Below are 21445 nucleotides of genomic sequence, written 5' to 3' on the forward strand. Positions count from 1 at the left end.
CTCTTCCAGTTTTTAAACAGACGTGTTCTTTTAGATTGCAGAAATTTCCTGTTTGATGAATTCATACAGAATGATTATGTTATTGATTTCTGCAAAATCTTCTTTTTATGTAAAATCTGTTTTTTTAATAGTGTACAAAATGCATGATGTTAAAAACGAAATAAAACAATTTGGTATTAAAGTGATGTAATATTGAAAGCAGCCCCCACTTCCACCGCTAAACCCTAATTGTTTACTGCATGAGAAATCAAAATTAGGACTGACAATTATGCCTATTTCTCAGTTTTTAATTTATAAAGAAGAATAAACCCATTTCAAGTAAAAATTTGCACTCAACAACCCCCACAATTCATTTCCTACAATTCATCGCAGGCATAATTTGTTCAGCCCACTACCAATACGCATAAAATGTTAACATCCATCATCGCCCGCGCACTGATACCCTTAACAAAAAACATTCTCGATTACACTTTCGCTCTATCATCACCTCTACCACCAAGGCTAGAATACCAGAACTCTCTTCATCCTGATCATTCAACGTCACCCACAACCACCACCACCACCACCATGACTTGGGTTCAAAACACTTTAATAATCACCCCTAATTCTTTTAAACATTCCTGATCATCATCAGATTCGAGACTATCTAACATCTCTTGTTAACATACTCAGGAATGCGCCCATATTTTATTTAGCAGGCCATATTACGATCATCAGCCTCTCTCCAGCGTCATAGCATTTCTCTTATTATTCATGACGTATAGAGCCAGTGAACCTCCGGTTGACTAGCTAGCCCATCACCCTCGTTCGAAAGTGCGCTATTAACATGCAATCATAATGATACTAAATACCATTACCAAAACATGACATTCACCTCCAAAAATCCCAGGAGCGTGCCTTTACAGGTTCATATCTAACACCGATAGGTCGCTATACGAGTCGAGGGGGGAGAATAATACCCGAAGTCGGGCTAGCTCAGTGCACGTGGGCCGTGACCCAGTAATGACCCGAAAACAAGCCGTGCACTGGCAGAGAATTCACACGGTATTTCCCATACACGGCGAAGCGATACGCACGGGCACCGCATCAAAAGGCATAATCATACCCATAGCACCCCCGCACGACAGAGCTGTTCTTTTCGATTAATTTCCGCACACTGCATGTGTCTAGCCAGGACTTCTTATTGTATACAGCTGATGTACAACACAGCGGCGCCTCTTTTGATTGTATAAAATTGGATATTCAACAAGCGGACTAACCAGTAAGTATTGCCTAATTTTCGGTCAAAATGAGGATTTTTTGGTTTAACCTCGAAAGTCTTGTCCATGAATTGGATTGATCTGACTCCACTCTTTCTCTGTTTACAGTGGGTCAGGTGTTAAAACGAGCCAAAGCAAAGCGCAAGAAGGAAAAAGGTGGCCAAACCGTGCAGTGTTCTTCAAGTAGTGAGTACTAATACCTAAAACAATCACATTGATTAACCCTGAAACATTCCTAATAATCAAGGTGCCGTGAGAGCAGTTTAACTGTAACAACTGTCCAACTTTGTCATTTATGTTGTAAAGATGTTGCCATGGTTTGGCATAGATCTAGACTTAATGGATTGTACTGGTAGTGCAAATAAATGCGTTTTCAGCTATATTGAATTTAACTAAAAACCATCGACTGTTGTTAACAAGAGTGAGATTAAGAATTCATCACTACAGCAAGGTGTTGCAGGTAGATCATCAGAATGTGAGGTAGTGTGGTTTATCCCTGGCCAAGTCATATCAAAGACTTCAAAAATACAACCTTCCTCCTTGTAAAATGCTTTAGAATGGAGAAATGCCCACTGGGTGAACAATTCATGAAATTAAGAGCTGAAGTGGCTACCATGGAAATGAAAATTATCTCATTATTAGAATTCAAAATTACTAGAATTTAAACCTAGCTAACTAGCTCTCTTGGGTTCTGAGTGACATGTGGTTGTTAATGGAAGAAGACCTGGTCATCGTGACCATTTCTGTCTGGTGACCTTGGCAGCTTTACAGCAGCAGGTGCCAAGAAGATAATTGATGAGATATTGGACTTTCCATTAGAAAAGGGAGAGAGATGACCTAATAAAACACCAGACAATGGTAAATGTTGATCTACAGGAATAATTTCTGCAAGTAATAAGTAAATTAGATGGTTGAACGAAGGGAGGAGAAAGATTGGGGGGGGGGGCTTTGAATAGACTTGGAATGAATTGGTGGGAATAGACAAAAAAGTAAAGAAACACAGAGAGGGAGAGAGAGAGAGAGGGAAACCATTTAGTTAGTGACATTGAAGAGGAAATGGTAATTGCAGTATGGATAGATAAAGCAACATGAGTGAAAATACCAGTAGAATATGAATTAGAGGTATAAAAATCAGACAAATAGAGAAATGAGAGTGAATTTGTAACAGTAGCTTAGGTTTGAGGATGAAAGTTCTCTCTTTTTCTTTATTAATAGCATCAATAAAACATACAAATGTATCTAGAGATCTTGCCCCTGTTTCATAAAACTTGTTATAATTTAAGAAATATGCAATAACCGTTAAAAGCTACTAAAATCATTCAATATGTTTGGCTGATAGTGAACTTGTTACAGAAATGTGCATTTGCTAATTCCTTATGAAATTGGACCCTATAGAGATAAAATATGTGTACATGTAGCAACTTATTAAGGGTAGAGGGTATTGAATGCTGGCTCCAACCGATTGAACAGAAAAAAGAGAAGAGCAAAAGAATCAATAGAAAAGATGTAGTTTGAGAAAGGGAGATACAATAGCAATACACAGTGAATAAGAATAATGATTAGTCGGGCTGTTGTCCTAGTACAAAGAATAAAGTAATTGACAATGCTTCAGACCATTTTGAAAATGGTAAAAAAAAACACCCATTCCCAATTAGGAAATATTGAGAGTAATAATAACCAACCTAACTTAGTACATACAAATGGTACATACAGTTATCATTAAAGACACATCCAATTGCATTCACAATTTTGACAGTATTAATTCTCCTGAGACATTACTGAAGGCATTTTACTGTTTTAAAGGTCATAAGTGTGTGTCTATTGTATTAGGCCTACAGTGTATATGTTTTCTAAGATAGTGATATATATATATATATCCTTGATCTCAAAACCATGACTAGTCAAGAGAACTATTAATATTTGTCCATCTCAGTTTTATTTGAGATCTATTATCTGGCAGTAGAGAGGGAAAGGATATTAAATAGAAAGTATTTATTTAGAAAACATTAATTTTACATCTATTGGTAGGCCTACATACATTCAATATGATGTTAATTTTTTCTGCTAAAAAGAAGAGATATTTATGCAATATACTACAAACACCATTGTTGTATTAGCCAGATTATATTTTCCCACATGCTTTGAACCACCCTCCATATATATGATGTGGTTAGAATTTGTAATTCCAATTCTGAGTATCTAAGAAGGAATATCAATTGACCATGGCTCAAAGAATAATTGAATTCATTAGCACACTTTTCCAAAAGGAGATACACAGCTTTTTCAGAACATAATGACCTGTTACTGATAGTATGGTTATTGCAGGAATTCATGATAGGATTTGCATTTTTTGACAATTAAAATGAACTTACCAGAAATAAAATCAAGGGTTGTTTCAAATTTATTGAGGGCTTTAGTCATAAAAACATTAGGGAGCACATGTAGTAAGCAATGAAATAAAGGTAAGAGTTGACAAATTATGCAGATCAAACTAGGACCACATTCTTGTCCATTTGTGATATGACTGAAAAATGGATCTTGGTGAATCAAGGAGGGCTGGCTATCTTACTTAAATGTTGTATTGAATACCACACAAATTTATAAACTCACTTTTAATCACTTTAAAATGGGTTTGAGCAAAACGATTAAGGCATTTATGGTAAATTGTCACTTTTTTAAATCGGAGATCATATTTTTTGCCATAACAACTTTAATTTGGGGAAATTGCTTAATAATACAAAATGTGCACTACCCCTTTTTTTTCAAAGGCAAATCATGTTTGGTAGAATACAGATGGATATAGATGGGACTAGCAATGAATGATAAACAATAAAAAAATTGACATGCAATTTTTGTACTTTAATATTTTCTCAAAATAAAAAAGGAACCTTCAGTCTTCAGATAATGTGTAGGCCTACTAACTAAGGCTGTTATCATCAAGACAACTCTCTGTCAATATATCACTAAAACTATCTTACCATTATCGATAACTATTGACAAAAGAACATAATCAATACACATTTTTTATGCATTATAGCCATGTCACATACTTGCGTTGGTCAAAATTTGTATCTGCCACTGTATCAAAAACGCCTTTTGTGATCTGTTTGAAAAGCCACTTTCAAAGGGCCGTTTCTGTGAATTCTGTGACATCGCGGAAGACCACTGTGTCCCTACATAATAGCCGGTATTATAGACAAGGGAAAGGTTATCGATATCGCTAAGTGGTAAAAAACAAGCGATTATTGACAAGACTAACGATAAAGAAGTTATCAATAACAGCCCTACTACTAACATTGGTATTTTAACCTGTCTGCTGTAAATAATCTCTCAGTGCTCTTACAGATCTCATATCAAAATGCTTGTAAATCTATAAAAGACAAAGGGAATTTTGATCTATCAAGTGACTTTGGGTGTGTTAATGCTTCCATTGCGAGGACAGAATCTTCGATTTCAAACGTCAATTCAAAACGCCGATCGTAAACGTTCTGGGAGTGCTGTTTATGCTTAACTTTTCAGAGCAAATCATGATCTCCAGCTGGCTTCGCATCGTAAAGCGAGGTCAAATTGGGCGCTCCTTTTTTCGAAAGTTTTTTTTTCTGATTGTTATTACGTAGAGATAACATGGAGCAATAAGACTGTATTTCCCGCGGATTTTCATCCCACCGGAAGCATGTACCAAATGACGTCATTTAAACACGTTTACGATCGTGGTTCTGTTTATACTTCCCCAGAAAGCCTGATTCTGGTCAAACGACGTTTACAAACGCACCTTTTTGTGAGTTTACGATTGGCGTTTTGAAACAGTGTTTAAATGAAAGTAAGCATGGACGCAAACGTGTTTTGGACTAATCACGTTTGGAAACGCTGATTCTGGCTTGAAAAGTGGAAGCATAAACACGGCATATAGTGATGATCAGGTATCCCATTTTATTTTTCCTCCACCTGTAAGAGTCCCCACTGTAAGAAACCACAAACTACTGTTACTGCTTCCCCTGACACTAAAATAGCCACAACTATCACCAAGAATGCTACTTTACAGGGGCTGCGGAACGTTTTTTAAAGTGGGGGGGGGCTGACCATGCAAAAAATCACAACAATCATATAGTCATTTTCACATTTTTGTACACTGTTGTGGAAAAAAGTGGGGGGGGGGGCCGATGCCCCCTCAGCTCCCCCCCCCCCCCCCGCTTCTGCTGCCCCTGCTTTACACTAAATTCGACTGTATCCAACTATGATTATTAGACATTTTCCTGGGCTAATTAGACAATACTACTCTTACTATGCACTTCTACCTAGGGTAACCAGACGTCCCATATTTCAAGGGACAGTGCCGCATCCCCTATAACCCTGCCCAGGATGTTGTTTTGTCCCGTATTTCACCATTTTGAACATATTTTTTTGAGAATATTCAAGAATTACATTTTGTCCTCATGTGCAAAGTAGGAAAAAAGGAAAAAGGGTGAAATAAAATGATATCTTTCGTTTAATTTTCTGTCAAAACCTATCACTTTAATTTTTAAAGGGTAAAAATCTTTGTTTGCTCTCTTTTCTTTTTGCTTGCAATATTTTTAGAAATGCTGCCTTGTATGCCTTGTTAACCCTTCTGAAAATATTGGGTTCATCACGCCACTGATCTGACCTTAAAATGTCCAGTATTTCAACTGCCCAAATAACCCTGCCTCTTCCGGCGAGTCCATCTAACACCGGAAACTATTCATCCCCATCCTATTCACTTCAAAATGTTTGATAATTTCAGATATTATATTGGAATGGTAATTATTATTATTATTTATTCGGCAAATAATATTCAAAAATACATTTCAGTGTAAACAATACAAAATAAGAAATATCAACCATTGGAACGCCAGGGACAGAAAAAGTTAACTTAATTACTCTGGCATGAAGCCTCCTGTCCCAATTCCAATGGTTGATTTACAGTATATATTAATAACTAAACAATAATAAAATACTCATCATTATGAGTACGATGTCATTGCAATGTTTGCATCACACAGTCCTTATTTATCTAGACTAATCAAACAACACAAGACTTTCTCCTTGAACTTGTACTATGTGGATCAAAATCTAGACTAATCCAATTTTGATGCATGTAATTTATTCGCTTGATTTGTTGTCACCAACCGTCTGACACACTTGAAAGATCCTACAAGCACATCTGATAAAACACTGCATCTGGTAATCAGCCGCTGTGTGCATTTTCTTTCTCTCTCATTGTTACAGCTTGATAGATTATTGACCTAAACTTTGAATCAATATCTGCATCAGAATTGCGTCATGATATTTTTTTCTGTTCACACTTGCGCTGTACACGTTTGTAGGCCTACTACCCATCTGTAGTGTACATGTAGGCTCCTTGTGAATCTAGTAAATGTGGTCAGGTTTGATTGTAAGGTCAGGGTAGAACTTTGTCACATTTCAATCTTATGAGTTGAAAATAAATATTAATCAGGGATGAGATTTGCTGGCGTGCTTACAAAGAAAGTAGAAATACTTTATTTATTGGGGTATGTGATCAGTCTGTTTTGTTGCTATGTCAGACATTTCATGCATATTACAAGCTCTCCAGTTATGGTAAAATCAAAATTTTAAGAATGCATCCCGAGGTGTGACCATTCTTTATGTCCCGTGAAATTGAATCATCAATTAAAGTGATATTTCATGCATTAAGCTCTCCAGTTATGGTAAAATCAACATTTTAAGAATGCATTCCGAGGTGTGACCATTCTTTATGTCCCGTGAAATTGAATCATGCCATGATACAGTGCCTTGAACAAATGAAGAAATTTGAAATAATAATTTTATTGATTAGAAAGGGAATAAAGTGGGATTTGCGTATTTGCCATTAAGTAATAGTTTTGTTAGAATCTGTTTTTTACACATTTGATTGAAACAAATTCTAAAAAGCTTAACAATTGATACATCACTATGCATGTATGACACAGGAATGTAGGCCATACATGAATAAACATGTTTTCATTGTCAGACAGTTTTCCCTTTTTGTCTCATGTACAAGATATGGGCTGTCCATTATCAAACCTATAATAATTTTACCTTTGGCCACCTGCACTATAACTAGTGTAAAACCTACCCATCCCCACTGAACATCAAGTCACAGGTCAATTATACCTTACTCCATTACCAACTTGGACACTGGTTAGGGGGGCTAATTTCAATCAATCAATTAACCCTTTCACACAATACCATGCATGGCTAACCCACCCCTATACCACCCATTGTCCAGGCCCACCCTACCCCTCCTTGCCTCTTGTTACACCCCCTCTTCACCAACCTTATCTTCTGATGGACAATGAAACAAGTTATGTTGTACAAATCTAGAGGATCCCAAGGCCATGTATTGATTCATTCGGAGAAGAGAGAGTGCAGTGTATACTCACTCTGTCATCGTCACAAACAGACCTGTTATAATGTGTACTTATGTACGTCACAGTAATGGAGTCTGGAGGGTAGCAATGGAGCCAAAGCAATTCTATATTTCCCTTTTTTGACTTGCAAAGCAACCATTTTTTCTAAATTCAAGTTCCCTTGTCATTGATTAGCCAAAGCATAGATCGTCTGCCCATTTTCATTTCCAGGTGTTTATACAGTATGACAAATTATTTGCAAATTTATTAGAATTAATACTGTTAAACATAATTATTATCATCGCTAAAGCTGGTTCTGTTTTTTGTTTTTCTAGTAATAATTATTATTAATTATAATTTTTATTTAGTGATGGATGGAAGAATGTCCCATTCATTAATAACAAAATAATCTGTATGAGTCGAGAATCGAGATGCATTGCTAAGTAAAAAAAATGTCTGAGCAAGCACTATTTCAGCAATTGTCTTGTCTGTTGGTAGTAATGTGTATGTTTGAAATGATGGCATATAAAGCAGGTCTGAAATTCATGTTAGAATTAAATGCTTAATAGTGATACCCCTATAATGTTAAAGGTACCTCATGTGGAGTGCATATTGATATGTTATTTGATCGTGTAGGCCTTTAGTTGATAACACAAGACAGGTTTCCTTTGAAGGGTTGATGGGTTATTGTGCAGGAAGCCTATGGGATATTCCTTTCCATCCATCCATTCTAATATGCATGTGTGGTACTACACATAAAATAATGTCTGCCTCACTCTACCACGCTCTAAAGATGAATTTTCAATCAAGTTCTTTTGTCTAAAAATATGTAAAATGTGACATAATAACTGTTGAAAGTAGAAAAAAACTTGCTTTGGTTGGAATGAGAGGCAAACAATGTCTTCTAGTGTGCGATCAATATTAAAAAGTTTTATAAGAATTAAAAGTCTTTAACTTGAATTTTTTTTTAAACAACAATAGGATTGTAAGAGATTGATTGAACAAGATTCAGAACATGTGTGTAAGTTAGCCAGAAAGGGGTACAAAAACTATAACCCCTACAGAAATTTCCAAGCTTGCGGGAAGCGTGCGACTAGCTTGCGCAAGCTTGCGGCATGCTAGTAACTAGCATGCGGCTAGCTTAATAAGCGTGTGATATGCGTGCAGAGTAATAGTTAAGCGATCTTTTAGCGAGCAGGGACTGTTCGCTAGCATGCACTCGCTTATTAAGCGAGCGCCCTGCTAGTCGCATGCTAGTTACTAGCAAGCGGCACGCTTAAATTTCTGCAGGGGAAAGCCCGCAATAGGAATGCTATTCAGTCATGATCTGGGGGGGCCACTTCCATTCACGAGTGGATACCATGCGCGACCATTGGGTCTCGAAAAGCACCCTAAACACGTAATTTCCATATTCTGAAAATGCACCCCTTAACAAGTATTTGCATGTGAAACCCTACCCTTAACAAGAATTGGAAACAAAACGATACTCTTGGCAAATATTCCCTGAAATGAACCCCTAAACAAGTAAAGGAATGTTTTATTGTTACGGGTCCTTCGGTCGTCGGCTTTACCATAATTGGTTTAGTACGACCCACCTTCTACACCTCGCGCAAATCGGACTCTAAATACGTAGTGTTGGGGCAAAAAGGACATCCTTTATAAAACATTTTAATTTTGTTTTATCATCCCCGCAAATTCGACCCTAAACACGTAATTTTCCTAGCGAAATAGATACCCTTTTTTCATTATTTTTGTGTTTTTGACACCCTTATCACGTTACGTACGTAACGTGCCCTATCGTGAAAAAGACATCCTTTTTACGTGTTTTTTTGGTCGCGCATGGTATCCACTCGTCAATGTAAGTGGCCCCCCCCCCCCGGGTTCTGATGTTAATATGACAAGTGAGTAACCATGAAGTCTATAAAGCTCATTCCTGTTATAGGTTTACAATTATAATTACCGGTACTTAAGTTGGTGCTGGAAAGTTGATTTTTATTTTGATACCTGCATATTTAACGTAAGTACTAAAATAAGAGAATTGTACGATACTTCACGTTGGAGGTCAAAAAGCTTATCCCTGAAATCTCAATCCTCTGTTGAGGACTTTTTGAGGACGTTTACAGGTTAATTCCTTTAATATTTTCTAGGAATGTGTTCTAATCACAAAATGTTTAGCTCACTTCAACTAGTGTAATACAACCAACACAATCCAAACATTGTACATTTGAAGCTCTTTGTAAGTACATTTAACAATTTTCAGTCTTGTGAAATATCCTCCTTTGAAATGCTGCCTTTTGCACAAATAAAACAATGTAATTTTCAATCAAAACAATGCTTTTACAGATTCTCATAATACTGTCATATTATTTCATTTTTTATTATTTTTTTATTTTTTTGGGGGGTGGTGCTGTTTAGAATTTTACGATCTTCAATTAAATTACTTGGGAATTCATATATTTCATGACTCTAAATCCTATTTCAATTCATGTTTGTTATCACTATTAACAGCATGACACCTTTACATAAATATAGTCACACATCTCCAAGAATGTAATCTACGCACCATCTGGTTAATGAATTGATATTGCTCTTACAGCATTAGGGTAGATGCAATGCATGGTATAACACTTGTGAATGTACCATACATGTGTAGCTCACAGGAGTAACATCATTGACAATCGTAGGCCTACATAAGCTTTATATTTTCTGGATAAATACACAAAAAATGAATATGAATTGTTTGGAATAGTCTGGTATTACTATTAATTTTCTAGAATCATGGAGCTATTACTGTGTTTTATAGTTCCATTCTAGAATCATCATGTGAAGTCGTGAGGCCATGCTTTGGATCAGCTTCATTTCTCTGCTTGATTAATCATACTTTTCTAATGAGGATGACCTTGATTTATACATCAGTATCCTTGATATTTCTCATGGATCATGCTGGACTGTTCTGAGATGATTTTGTGAACTCTATGAGAACTCATTTTGAATATTGAAGTCTTCACAATTTGCTTTCCTCCATGTTGTAGATGGCAACCATACTAGAACATACACGGTTCAAGTTCACTCATCCATCTTGATACCCGCCTGACAAGACTGCTCTGAATTTGATCCTAGCATAATGGAAATCCTTACTTTGATCACCATTGTCTTGTCTTGTCTTTCCGTTAATGCCCACAATCATTATATTGTTTATTATGGTATATGAATGTGAAGATTGACTTGACCTGAGTTTTGCCGGGACCAGCAGGTGCAATACCCCGGGGGGGGCACTCGACCAAAAAAGTGGTGGGGGTGTGCCGCGGGCGAGACAAAAAACGGGGGCCTTGGAGCGGGCTTATTGTAAAAAGGAGGGTCCTCGGAACGGGCTTCGGAACGACAAATGTTTGTGAAAACGGGGGTCCTTGGAACGGATCGCCAGCGTGTGAGCGCGTATGCATCCCTACGGAACGGTCATGCGTGCATGATGCAGCTAGCGCGGCCTCCGCCGGGGAGCTCTGCGGCCGCTTTTCACCAAAATTGAAGCTCATTCAACGCGATTGGAGCGGCGTAACGAAAAATATGCGAAGCTTTGGAGCGGATTTCTCTCTTCTTTTTTCTCGATAAGAAGAAAATGCTATGCCTTGGAGCGGCTTTCTTTGTTCTTTTTCTCAACAAGGCAAAAATGCTATGCCTTGGAACGGAAATTTGAGTGTAAAAATGGGGGTCCCCTCCGCGGCACATACCCACTATGCATTATATACTGAGTGCCCCCCCCGGTGCAATACACCGGGTGAACACCCTCCTCTTTGATGAATAGTGTATTGCTTGTGACTAGGTTGTGACTCTCCTATACAAGGGACCAACATTTGCATCCTTTCCAATGGACAGAGTGTTTTCCAACTGTATTCACACTTGCACTGAATAAAGTGGTGAGGTACACTTACAACGCTATATCAGATTTTTTTAGATGCGTTTCGGCATGAGCGGGACTTCCTGTTGATGATATTCAACGACAACCTGTGCTTCTTCCAAATAACAGGGCTCCTAGGACTGACAGCATCACAGTATCTGTCCTGAAACAATCTACATCAGTTATTGCTCCCATACTCCAATGTATATTTGCTATTCCCCTGGTAAATTGGGAGCTCCCACAAGCTTGGAAGTTGGCAAACATTACTCCGGTTTTCAAATCTGGTGATCATTCTCTCCCAGAGAACTACTGACCAATAGCTCTCATGTCGACTGTTTTAAAACTAATGGAGTCGTGTTTAGCTGACTCAATCGACAAATATCTTCAGCTTAACTGCCTTATTTCCCAGCATGGCTTTATGAAGGGCAAGTCTTGTGTGACACAGCCTCTACGGTGAACAACAGATTGGTTAACATCACCATACCTACTGTACCGCGATCCCGTTTCGTAGACCCTGTTTTTCACACAGTGCGATATATATCTAGTTCCCAAGACCCCGTACTTTGCCCCTTTAGTCAGTTCCTTAGACTCCCATTTCAGGGTTTCGTGAGGCACATCCCCATCAAAATTATAATTTGAGTGCCCCCCTGGGTCACCAAGTTTTCGTAATGTAGTAGTCTTGGTCTGTGGATCTTAGGACCCATGGTTACAGATGTGTGTATTTGAGTTTTGTCAGACGTGTATCAATCAGATATGAGTATTTACGTCTAGGACCGACCTTTAACGTCACCATACGAAAGACGTAACCAGGGCTTGAACCTCGAACCTCTGCATCAATTTGTAACTTCCCCACAGCTTGGATTACAGGCGCACGCCACAACGCCCAGTTACGGAGGTTACGGAGCTTGCAGACAGAGCTATTTGAGCTTTGAGTTAAATGTATCTGAATGACTTGTTGGGTGGGGGGGGTGTCTGGTGAACAAGGGAATTGCAGTCAGCTTGTAGTTATTCAAAATTACACGCCCTTGGCTTAATTTGCAAATTCCATGACTATTTATATTCCTTTTCTTTTAAAATACGTAAAGCACTTTGCCAGAATTGTTTTGATACATGAACTTTAATTTGGATTTTGTTCAATGTACATGGAAATGGTGACCCCTAGTTTTATATTAGTAGTGTTTAATAATTGAACTGATAACCTTGCTTTTTGCACCCAACGTTCATTAATTTCAAACCATGAAATGCTTGCATTTTACTTGAATTATTATTTTCAGTCCAATATTATGTCTACCATAAATAACAATTTCCAGGTCTTACTCATACATTTTTAAAAAATAATGCCTTTCTTGCTCTCCTGCGTATAATTTTATAAATGTTATCTATAGCCGAATGTAAATTTTATGTATGTGTTTTTTATTCTTGGATGACACCACACAATCAGGTTGGGGTGAAAAGCCTGTGGGCTACAGTAGTTTGTTTTACTTTTTCCCTTTCCAGGCAATCTGAACTTTTATTGCAGACATCCTCGTTTCATCCCTCTCTGTACTCATGTAAATACCTACGTTGTAACTTCAACTTCTTGAAATGCTGAATAGAATAAAAATAATAAATAACTTCAAAGTTTACCTTTGTGAGGTAATAAATATATCTTTCTCCTCCCATCAGGAAATGCCCTTTACATGGTAAGGAGTGTGGGTGGCTTTAAAACAAATTTGTTATGAAGAAGAAATAGGAAGTGTATTAAAATTAAAGGAATAAGAGGTTATCAAAGGGGAATAACACATCTTTGTCCCACATTGTTTTGTAATTGATATATTTGGTCAAATACAGTGTGGAATTTGTCATCTGCATCACATTCTTTTACTGTTTCCAATCTGAATTCCTAACAGTTTAAATAGAATACTTGTAATTAACTTGAAGCACTTACATTCCTGTCTACTTAAAACTAGCAGCAGCTTTGGACTATCCAATGATCATTAATTAAGGAGCCAATAGAAGATGCAATTATCACATGATTGCCTGCAACAATAGGCCATTAGGCTTGTGGGATAATGTGCAATTAGCACAGGCTTTGAAAGGATAAAAAAGCAAGCAACTTACACACCTTTTCTCGCTTTCTCTCTTGGAAATTATCCAGTACTTTCCCCAGCATCAATTGTAGAGTTGAGATGAATTCTAGGTAAAAGAAGTTTTAAAAGATTGGTATATATTAATTGAATTGAATTGAATAGTTCGAATTGTAGAGAAATGTTGAGACTTTAACATCATTCATGTCAACTTTATTGGAAGGTAATAACTAATATACTGTAGCCAAGGAAAAGGCATCACAAAGTAGGTCTAAATGTAAATCTATATTTTTCTTGATTCTGAAGTTTTAATAACTCTTTCACTTTATATAGTACGCAGTAAAGGAATGAGCCAATGATCTTGAGTGGCTGAGAAAAGGCATATAGGGCCAAATTTCTATAAAGCTGTGAACAACAAAAAATTTGTCCAAATCAAAATTTGTGAAATTGACATAATATTCAGAATAATGTGTCATCATTTTGTTTCTTCTTTTTTCTCCCTTTTTCTTGCTTGTGAAACTTTGGGGACCATGACCCCTAAGCCCCCCCCATCGATGCTTTTAATTGCCCTTTTTACATCAGCATCTCTGTGCTTTACAAATATGTTATTACCCCTGTCATCACATTGTTCTTTCTCCACTTCTTATGGAGCATTCCAGGAAGAGTTTTTAAACTAAAATAATAGGCATGCTTCATTGCCTTTCACATTCTACCAGGTTTCCATTCAACACCTGGGTGGAGAGTGGCAAAGTGTAGATTGTCGCTTAACCCTAGGATGCTAAGGCCATGTTGGAAATTGAGCACATATCCCTCGTGTAAATTCAAAGTTATCTGAACTGGTGGGTGTTTCATAAAGCTGTTTGTAAGTTATGAGCGACTTTAAGAACGACTGGTGATCCTTTCTTGTGGTAAATAATATATTGAATTGGCGATGGTTTAGCACATAGGAAAGGTTCACCAGTCGTTCTTAAAGTCGCTCTTAACTTACGAACAGCTTTATGAAACGGCTTCCGGGAAGTTCTCATGACTTAGATCCTGTTCTGACATTTTAATACTACTTCATGGAGATGGTGAAGCCCAACAGAGAACTAAATATCTCTCATAAGATTAGTGATTGCCATAATATACACGCTACTCCAACCCATGTTGAGGGTTTATATATCAACTGCAAAAGCACTACGAGCACTATGAAGTGGATTATAACCAGATAAAGTGGATTATGACCAGGTAAAGTGGATTAAAGTTGGGAACTGCAGGGATATTCTGATGATATTACACTCATTTCCCCTTGAAGGGGCAATTGTAATTTTCCTTACTACTTAGACAGGTTAGAGATACGTAGCCCATGGTGTTTTCACATGTTTGATTTAAGTTCAGAAGTATATTACATTACAGTGTAACTGTATCGGTATTGGGCTATTAACAGTTATTTACCAGGAATATCAGCAGTGACTTCAAATTAAAAGTTTTAGCTCTCTTGGGGTATGCAGTAACAGTTTTCATATTTTTATTGATGGTATATATCATTTGACTTTGTAAATAGTTGTTTGTTGATTTGTATTTCCTCCATTTTACTTAAGAACATTTCAGCTGATTCAGAAGTGATGTCTTTGTAATAATTGAAATGAATTGTTTATAAAGGTAACTCTTCATAGCATAGAAATGACACTATTGTTGTTTTGAGTTATTAGAAGCTCTTTCAACTTTCACACATTATTTGCTATTTCTTTTTCCACAATGAAATTTAGCTCGTTGTTGCACCTCCTTTGATAAAATAACCCAGCCGCTTTTGCTCCTTGTAAAAGCTTTACAAAAATTTAAACTTTCTTTATGACCAATTATTACCCCTATTGTCTGAATATTTAATTAGCTAAACTTTGAACAACAAATCTAACTGCTTCCGCAATGTCTGCAAAATGGGGGTAATAAATGGCAATATGAGAGCATCGACATACTCAGTGCAGTCATGTGATCAGTCATGTGATCAGAGATTAATGTGCAGTCTTCTGTTATCCATCTACATGTTTTGAGAGCTCAGGCGGATCAGTTTTCATAGAATGCACATAAATGCATTTATGAATGGGAATGAGAAGCAAGTTGTTTATTCAAACTCTTATTGAGGCAGACGAGGTAGAAGGGGTTTGTGGCATGAATTTTCAAGCGATGTTTTCTTCAAGTTTCAATGTATTTTCATTTCATGGTTTTTGTGCTGATCCTCACTCGCATGATAGTGGTCTCTGCTTGGGGAGTGCAAATCTATAGTTTTATCATCTATTTTCAAATCAAATAAGAATTTGATAATTTCCCTTTGAATTAGCAAATTATTCATATTTGTTGGCAAAACTGAATTTTTGATTTTTTTCTCACTGATTCTTTGCAATTCATTCTGTTAAAAAAATTTTATGGTTGAATTGGTGTGAATGTAGTCTTTCAATCATACAACATATATGGGTTTAAAACAAATTCAATTCATTATATCCTTTCTTAAAACCATCCTTATAAGAAAAAAGTATTGTCATTTTTTTTTATGAGCAAATAATTTTTTATTATGGTAAGTTAACAAATTTATCAGCCATATGCAATTTCTTTATTTGTGTTCTTAATGCTCCTGACAATGGTAACAGTATTTCACTGTCATTTTGCATTTCCATATATCGGAACAATGTCTCTGTAGTATTAAAGAGCTCTCTAGATATTATCATTATTATCATCTTTATCCTAGCTATGACCTCTTGGCTTGTACAAAATGTACACTGTGTCCACTCCCTGGGGAGCATTTCAATAGGAACTGAAATGTTTTTGTGTTGTGGACACTGGATGGATGTCTAAAAACATTTTTTCTTTGCTAACCAAGTGATAGATGTGTGGAACAGTCTCCCAGAAGATGTAGTTACTGCTTGTTCAGTGATTGCATTTGATAATAGACTTGATAAGCAATGGGAGAAGATTGCCTATGGTTTTGAGTGATTCCCCGGGGGGGCCACTTCCATTCACGAGTGGATACCATGCGCGACCATGGGGTCTCAAAAAGCACCCTAAACACGTAATTTCCATATTCTAAAAATGCACCCCTTAACAAGTATTGGCGTGTGAAACCCTACCCTTAACAAGTATTGGAAACAAAATGATACTCTTGGCAAATATTCCCTGAAATGAACCCCTAAACAAGTACAGGAATATTTTATTGTTACGGGTCCTTCGGTCGTCTGCTTTACCTTATTTGGTTTAGTACGACCCCACTTCTACAACTCGCGCAAATCGGACTCTAAACACGAAGTGTTGGGGCAAAAAGGACATCCTTTATAAAACATTTTAATTTTGTTTTAACATCCCAGCAAATTCGACCCTAAACACGTAATGTTCCTAGCGAAATAGATACCCTTTTTTCATTATTTTTGTGTTTTTGACACCCTTATCACGTTACGTACGTAACGTGCCCTATCGTGAAAAAGACATCCTTTTTACGTGTTTTTTTGGTCGCGCATGGTATCCACTCGTCAATGTAAGTGGCCCCTCCGGGAGTGATTCTTGATTTTCAAGTGTTTTCATGTAATTTTTACTCATTGTATTTGCTGTCCATGGTACCCTTGCCACCCCTACTTGCCAACAAATGTAGTGCATCTGTGTCATTTCTATCTGAAGGAGAGCAGGAATGGACCTCTCTACTTTGATCAATGAACAGGCTTAGTCCTACAATATCGTTGGAATAAAGTAAATTGCTCCAGTGAAAGAGCTTCCTATTCATCAACTGGACCAACAGGTTGAAAGCTTAGAGCATAACACTGAAGATATTTGCTCTATATTACATGAAATGATTGAAGGGCATTATAGAGACAATTGATTTTTTCTAAAATTACTACACATAAAAAAACCTGGACTGGGGGTGTGATGAACACATTGCGTGAGAGGAAGGCTTATGGCAATTTACCGCCCGATGCAAAACCAATCACCATAGCAATTGAATTACAGTGCAGCAGTTACTGCTCTAAACAGCTGTGTACTGGAAATGCATCCCTCTTGATTGGCTTATCCCGAATTGCGTTTGTATTTATAGCGTCTAGCAATAACGATGTAAGTGGTATTTGTGTCACCTGATCCCAAATAATAATGAATGGGAAGTACACGTTTGATTGGTGTGTCTTAATTTAGTGGGTTGATTTGGTCTGTGATCAGGAGCGATAAATGGAACGGAGGACTTTTATTGCCAATTTGTGGCCGTGATCGGTAGACCAGAGCAGAGTGGGTTCGTCTTTGGAGAGCTAAAGCTCACATACTCTAGAAAGATTCAGCCATAGCACTGAAATTTTTTTACACAAATTTTTTTATTGAGGATATCCACGATGATGAAATCAAATTAATTGGATTATTTTGTTGGGAGGGATGGCAATGGTAATTCAATTTACTTTCACTTGTAATTCTGGTTCATTCTAAATTTTCATTTGCAATAATGGACGGTCTGCATTAATTCATTAAAGGCTTGCAGTGATAGAGTGTCTGAATTTCCAAAGGCTGTTGCTCAAAAAAATATTGCTTAACAAATTGCAATTCAATTCTTATTTTTTTGCAAATATTTGATGATTTATGAAGTGTTGTTTTTTCATAGGAGATGTCTTTTACTTTGATTTCCTGTGAGTATATCTACCTGATTTAACAATTTCAGGTATTTCTAATATTTAACAAACTTTGGAGAATTATCAGAGAGTACAACCCTGCTATATTTAATTCTCATGCCATCGGAATGCGCCATCAGGATCAACATTCAAGGGGAATGAAACCTTTGGAACAAATAGGCCTATGTAAAAACAGAAAAATCAAAGAATAAGAATAAAGAAAGTTTGAGAAAAATCGGACAAATAATGACAAAGTTATGAGCATTTGAATATTGCAATCACTAATGCCATGGAGATCCTCCTATTGGCAATGCGACAAGGATGTGTGATGTCACTGATGAACAACTTTCCCTTTGGTGGACTATAAAATACCCTCAAAATGTCTCTTTTTGCTTTTTCTTATGATGATACAAACTCTTTATCCATAATGTATTCTTAAAAAATATGTATTACATGCCCTCATGTAAAAAGAACACATGATTTATGGATAGATGTGATAAAAGAGGCAATTCAAGTGAAATATATACTAAAGTAATGGGGAGAGTTGTTCACAAGTGACATCACACATCTTTGTCGCATTGCCAATTTGCTATCTCCATAGCATTAGTGATCGCAATATTCAAATGCTCATAACTTTCTCATTCTTTGTCCGATTTTTCTCAAACTTTTGTTGATCTGTTTCTTTGATTTTTCTGTTTTCACACAAGCTATCCTGTTCCAATGGTTTCATTCTCCTTTAATGTTCATTGTACCTTGTGGGTTTTTCATAAGGCTGAACATAAGTTAAGAGTGACTTTACAAGTGATTGGTAATACTTTCTTAGAAACTAAATCAATGCCAATTGAAATCCGGTGTGTTTCACTTACCTCTAGAAATGATCACCAGTCATTCGTAAAGTCGCTTGTAACTTGGGACCAGCTTTATATGAAACACCTATTATACTGAAATTTATTCAGGATAAAAGTATTCAAATATCAGGAATTCATAAAGATGACATTATGATTTTCTTATACTCTGCACCTCATATTTTGTGGTTCATATGGAGTGTGCAAGTGGGTTGAGTATACTGTATTAAATGTGTTTAGAAATTGGAGATTACGCATTTTATACCCCTTTCATAAAACTTTCCTCCAATTAGCCACCTAAGAGTAATGCGGATAATTCAATAAAAATTGCATTCATAAACTCCGAAAATATTCCGCAATATTTTTACGAGCGCCCGTCCTGAAAAAGGAGGATAATCGTCATGGCAACCGCACACGTCCCCTCCGATGCGGTTGCGTCGGAAAAGGGTGACCTTGTGACCGCTCCATGGCAATTATCCGCATTACTTTCGAAATGCGTTCATAAAGTCAAAATCTTGTCTCGATGCTGCTATTATGCAGATAATTGCAGCATCAAAATAATGCGGATAACTCTGGTCCTCCTCCGATTTTACGACCAAATTATGCTGCTATTAGCCGCATAATTGGGTTTATGAAAGGGGTAATAGAAAAGCTCAATTTAAGATAATCTAGCTGATTATCCGTATCTTATCATTTGTACTGTAACAAAATTTTCATACTTCCCTCTTATTACCAATCTGACTGAAATGTTGGCTTTTTATGTATAAGGTATTCTTTGAAATTTATCTTAAAACAGAATGTAGGTAGGATCTGATCTTCCTGTGAGTTTACTAAAGATTTTGGAATAGATATTTTGGCAATTACCTGTTGGTCATGATAAGGTGCTGCTAAATGAGAATCAATACTTGATACCTGATTTACAGCTTATTCTAATAAGTCATAAGGACCCTATCTTTTTCTTTTTCTTTAATCAATCTGAATAAAATCAATTAGCAGCCATCTCTATCTGATTTAAACATATTCCTTTTTAAAGGGTACATTTACAATTGCATATTTGCCTAATCCTTATATATTACCCATTAAAAATTTCAAGTGATCATAGATTAATATTAACTTTTTTCTTAATGTACATTTATTTACTATCAGGTGTTAGGAAGTCCTTCCATTTATGTTCTCCTGTCCTGGTTATTGCTAAAACACACACACTAAATGTCTGTCGTTCTTCCTTTCGTCATCAAGCGAGGGCTCCTCTTGCATCATTAATATGAGCTTGAATCAATCACCTTTCTCCTGTGCAGGGATGACAGCTAATTATGGTTATGCGTTGAAGTGTAGTGTCCTTTTTGTTGCGTATAATGACAGCTCTCTCCTGGGAGCGATTATGCTGGCTAGGTTACTATTATTTTACAGTGTGCAAACCACTGTACGTAGCAGTGATACTAACATTAAGGCAATGAGATGGGTTTGTAACCTACATGAGAACAGTATCTCCATGGTGAAACACACATCTAGCAAAGAAGGGGAAAAAGATTTTCAAACTTTCCCAACATAGGACATTTAAATAATCCATATTTTATTGTTCCAAATAGACTCCAGAAATGAAATGCTCCAAAAATTTGTTTTGCCCAATTGATCGTGGGCCCGGCAGCCGCTGTGCAGTGCCAGATTGATGAGGCTCTTTTCCTTTAATAGTTGAACACCAAACACGGTAGCAGCAACTCCCATCTTTTAACGTCTTTGGTCTGACGCGGCCGGGGTTTGAGCTCCCGACCTCCTGGTTGTAAGACAGACGCTCTACCAACTGAGCCAATAAAAAGAAAGAAGTGTTACTTTATTGCAGTGTTGTACCTGGATAATATTCTCAGGAGGGGCATGAATGTTCTAAAAACTTTCTCCTCAAAAATATTCTGTCCCCATCTAAAATTTCTCTCAAACAAAAAGAGTTAAGTCAGGGGCCATAAATCTTTTATTTTTAAACTCTGAAAAGCATTTTTACTTTGTAAGTGTAAGCAACTGAAAAGGTAAATTATTGCAAGACTTAGTTGAAAAAAGCCTCAGCTGTTCAAAGCCCCACCATCTTCCTCAAATGAGGTTTATTTGAAATTGACAATATATTCATATTTATTTAAAGCTGCGCGGCAATAGAAATGTGACTGATACCAATACTAATTATGCTCCAGTAGTAATTGATCCATGGTCAATTTCATACACTAATAGGATTTGAACTAGATCATCCACTAATGGAATTTCTAAATCTCTGTGCGATACTCATACTGAAGCACAGTCGAGTATTAATCCAAAGTTTTGAAACAAATATGGCATATGGGGAAAAATTTATAAAGACTTGTGAACGAGGCAAGCACATTAACCTTTTTGAAGGCCTT

The 21445-nt window shown here is 36.8% G+C and overlaps 1 long non-coding RNA gene across 1 annotated transcript; it reads left to right on the forward strand.

The window, feature by feature from the left end:
* The first annotated feature begins 386 nt into the window (after nucleotides 1-386).
* LOC121424685 lies at nucleotides 387-1408 on the forward strand. Its single transcript, XR_005971413.1, has 2 exons — nucleotides 387-1261; nucleotides 1368-1408. It is a non-coding gene; the product is annotated as an uncharacterized LOC121424685 (long non-coding RNA).
* The last annotated feature ends 20037 nt before the right edge of the window (nucleotides 1409-21445 follow it).

The sequence above is a fragment of the Lytechinus variegatus genome, chromosome 12 (genome assembly GCF_018143015.1).
Source record: "Lytechinus variegatus isolate NC3 chromosome 12, Lvar_3.0, whole genome shotgun sequence".
Taxonomy (NCBI): domain Eukaryota; kingdom Metazoa; phylum Echinodermata; class Echinoidea; order Temnopleuroida; family Toxopneustidae; genus Lytechinus; species Lytechinus variegatus.